The sequence below is a fragment of the Zingiber officinale genome, chromosome 8A, assembly GCF_018446385.1.
Source record: "Zingiber officinale cultivar Zhangliang chromosome 8A, Zo_v1.1, whole genome shotgun sequence".
NCBI classification, from domain to species: Eukaryota; Viridiplantae; Streptophyta; class Magnoliopsida; order Zingiberales; family Zingiberaceae; genus Zingiber; species Zingiber officinale.
Window position 1 is genome coordinate 94,623,961 of NC_056000.1, and position 4,555 is coordinate 94,628,515.

The 4,555-nt window shown below is 33.3% G+C and overlaps 1 pseudogene; it reads right to left on the reverse strand.

Annotated features, from left to right (window-relative positions):
* Positions 1-1,570: 1,570 nt before the first annotated feature.
* LOC122011076 lies at positions 1,571-3,850 on the reverse strand (annotated as a pseudogene).
* Between the last annotated feature and the right edge of the window lie 705 nt (positions 3,851-4,555).

Genomic DNA, 4,555 nt, shown 5'->3' on the forward strand with positions numbered 1-4,555 from the left:
AACATGCTCAAAATAAATTAATCATCCACATACATATTGAAGAAAATTAATTACGTTATTATCCAAAACAAAATATTATAATACTCAAACAAATATACTAATTAACAAAGTATGCATTATCTTCATCCACATTTGTCTTAATATTTCTCTACCTTAAACTTAAATCTTTGCACACAAAATATAAAATCATTTGTCATCTATCATTACTGATCAAAACATTTGATCTGCATCCACATTTGACCTTCATCCACTATCAGTACTTGTACTAAAAAATCAAGCTATATAACATCATCTTCTTCCGCTTCTATGTCCAACATTTGATCTTCATCCACATGATCACCATCCATATTAGGATCTTGTATATAAAATTTAAAATATTAAGACCTCACCAATCATCATAAATAATAATTGAAAAATCATAGCTACTAGAGAGTTATAAATGTTGAATAAATTATTAGATAAATGTTGACTCATGGTGATGACATGACTCATATTGAATGACATAATTGGATTCATACTGATAACTGAGAAAAATACACAGAAACTAAAATGCATAAAAGCAGCAATTTGATATCACATGGGTGAGTGAGCACAGAAGTGAGAAAAGAAGTAAAATGCATAAAAGCAACAATCCGATATCACAGGGGTCAAACATTGGAGGTAGTAGCGAAGTGAATAGCATACAGACAAATCGGATAAGAAACAATAGATTGGTGCTTGCCATCATCAGGGAGGAAAAAAAAATCAATCCTAGAGGGAAGTAGTGGTTAATGGAGTCTGGAATCAAATAGCAGAATAGAGAATATTAAACTACAATTGCAGACCTTAGATTAGCTGACTACCACAAAAGATTGTATTCCTCAAACTCGAGTTGGCCACTGTTAAGTTACTAAAGTCTCTGGGTGCATCAATGTCTTTGGCAAAGCATTAGACATTCGTACACCACAAAGCCTTGCTCAAGTCTAAGAAAAGGCATTTAATTATAGAAAATATTAAAAAAAACATATGTATAGCACAAAAAAAAAGGAATATTATAGAATTACAAAGAAAACATTAGGTGCATAATGAGAACTGATATTATCTAACCCACTATAGATGTTAGTTTGGTGCATATTCAATGCTTGTAATGTGACACTCATAGCATGACCAACCAAATCTGTGTATATATTACTGGTTATAATTTGCATGTCTCCTTGCATTGCTTCTTCTAGGCCTGTGCTACTCTAAGTGAGTCTTTAAACCAATTTAGAGCCTAAAATGATACCTAAGGTTAGAGGTAGAATATCACACACATACTAGGGCATCCATAATATGGTCCGGTGACGATGCCTTGCATCATGAAGATTCAGACTCAAATCCTAGTATGTCAATGAGTTCTTAGCCCAAACCTAAATTTATATTTGCCAAACCCTGAGCAGGTGTCTTTGTTTGATTACACACATTAATTACCAGGCAAGAATAGGTGACTCCTAGAGGAAAAGATGTGCCAGTATAGGTTAATACCCACAATTGAATTTGACTATTTACATTTGAAATTTATCACGTGATTATGTATAAAAACAACCTAAAATCAGTACAAAGTAATTATCGCAAATGTAGGGGTGGTAAAAGATGCAACATTTTGCAAAACAGATCCAGCTATCTGTTTCAATTTTCAAACACAGTGAAAGTCGAGACCCCTAGTTAGTCAGGTATACCAAGGACAAGATATGAAGATCTAACTAATAACTAAATTTGGAGTCTATTGAAGGATGCAATAAGTCAAGAGGTTACGTGCAATAAGTCAAGTTAGACAGGTATACCAAGGATGCAATAAGTCTATTGAAAAAGGGAATTACCACAAGTTATGCCTTGAGTGCATAAATATTTGAACAAATTCCAAAAATATTTATTTAATATGAACTTCATTTTTACCTTGGGATTATTTGGAGCATGAGTAGATGTGGATGAACGTAGACCACTATTAGCATCACATGGAGATAACAAAGCTGCCAAAGACTCCATGTCTACTCTTGAGTCATTTTGATTTAACATGGTCCTTAGAAGAAGTTGAAATTTTTGCTCCATTGCTGCCATCTCTTTACTATGTTTCACCTCCATCTCTTCATGTTTTGCTTCTATCTCGTGCACCTTATCAGTTAAATGTTTGACTTCATTATCATGCCTTTTCTCAATTTATGCTATTTCTTCATTTCTTTTTAAGAGTGTAGGTGTTGTAGTTCTTCTATAGCATCGCACTCTCCCTAGCTTCTCTTTGCCAAATACAGTCTTAAAAGCCTCAGTAGAAGGTACACCAGAATTTTCAATCAAGTCTTGAAGTTTTGTCTAGCAATTGTATAAGTAATGTTAATTGTGATAGTGAATAATTACATTTGACATGTAAAGCGTAGAGAAACACTTACAATTGCATTATTTGTTTCTTGATCTAGTTGTTTTCCTTTCTTACTCTATCGAGTTTCAATGAACATTTCAGCTTGAGTTGGAGACTCTTTATCCTCCTTGCTTGCACTCTGCATGAAGAAAACAATGATTTAAGCACTAAATTTAGGCAAATTTAAATGTATGCTTATAACAAATAGAATAGAATACCAATCTCTCCTTTATACAAGCAAAACTTATAGGCCCTGCACGGTGTCTCCATTTTTGCTGAGCAATATTTTTAGCATTTTGATCACTTATTTCCTAAATTCATCAATGAAAAATGAATTTTATCAAACATGAAAAATATAATATAAAATATTACTTAATTATAAAAATATGTATCTTACTTGAATGGTTTCAAGTCTCCAATAATCCATCAACACTCTAAAGTGTGCTTCTGGTATGTCTTGAGGACGATTTTTCAGCCGCTCGCGCATGGTTGTATACTCGGTGAAATGATTTTTCTTAATCCAACATTTATATCGCCTCCAAGCATCATTTATAATACCATACACAGCCTTCTCCCCTTTTTCTGGAATGATGTATTTTTGCTGCCAAGAAAAGTAATGCAGTTATAAAGATCTAATTTATAAAAATACTAAAAACACACATGTAGTAGAAACACAAAAGTAAAAAAGTTGATACATTGATATAATTCCATGTGTGTTGTTTGTTTGGTATAGCTTTCCAATTTGTGTAAGTAAGAGGACACAAATCTGCACTTCTTGCTATTGTTCCCAAGAAACTACTAAGTTGAGAAACTGTCTTCTGGTCTGGTCCAACGGGTTCTCCTTCTTTATTCAAGATGATTTCTTGTCTATCATTTATTGATCGTTCATGAACTTTTTTACACAATGTCTTTCCCCATTTTCTCTTCGATGTTGCCCCTAATTAACATTACGAATAAACAAGAAATTTCATATTTTCATAATGTCTAAAATAAGAAAAGACACTTAAAACACAAATGAGTTAAAATCAAAAGTTGATATCCCCTTAAACTAGAAAAAATGTTACCTTCGGTTGTATTGTCATTAGTATCCTCATCTTCTTCATTTTCAAAGTTGATATCCCCTTCAACTTCTTGTTCTATGTCATTTTCTTCACTCTCTTCATCTTCTAATTCCTCTTCTTTAAGTTGATCCCTATGGTTATTAATATATTTTTCAAGTGATATAGCAAGACACTTTGAAGTAGCCTTTGGCTTCTTAGAGGCTGGTTGTTCTTCCGTAGATCCTTGACCATGATCTCCTATTGTATTTCTCAGTTGTCTCTTCAAATTATTTAGACAAAATCTGTCATTTTGGTCATCAATCTTCTTAGATGATTCAGGTTGGACTAAAAATGCATGGTTATCAAGGTCTTTTTGACTTGGAATGTCAGTAGATCCTCCAACTTCGACTTCACTTCTAGTGGCTAAGGATTGCCTCATCTGGTCTTGCTTTTTGTGGTGTGTTTGAGTAGATCTTCCTACTTGGACTGCACTTCCAATGGCTAATAGCTTCTTCCTCTATTCTTGCTTTCCATGTAGCATCAAAGTAGATCTTACTTCTAACTTTTCTTGCGGCATTCTAACTTCTTGAACTGTACTTGTAGTGCTTAATGGCTACTTGCTTTGGTCTTTCTTTTGATGTTGTATTTGAGTATTTCTAGCTTCTTGGACTATACTTGCAACAGTAGAAGTTTTCCTTGGCTCTTAATTTGAAGTAGATTCTTTGTTTTTATTCATATTTTTGGCACCTTCTTGAATTGCACTTGTAGTGGTCAATGGCTGCTTCCTTTGGTCTTTCTTTTGATGCTGTATTTGAGTATTTCTAGCTTCTTGGACTGCACTTCCAGCCGTAGAATTTTTCCTTGGCTCTTGCTTTGAAGTAGATTCTTTGTTTTTCTTCATATTCTTGGCACCTTCTACTTTTACTTTATACAGTTTGAGCAATTCAGCACTAGACTTAACTCTAAATTGATGAGGTTCAATATCAATTCTCCTGTTCATTTTTCTAAAAAAGGAAAAAAAAAACCAAAAGCACATAAAATGATTAAAACAATAACATAACAAGTGAGACAATGTATGAAAAATTAAGAACAAAAGCACTGGAATCATCTAGCCAATCAAAATGCTAGAGATGTAAAGAAACTA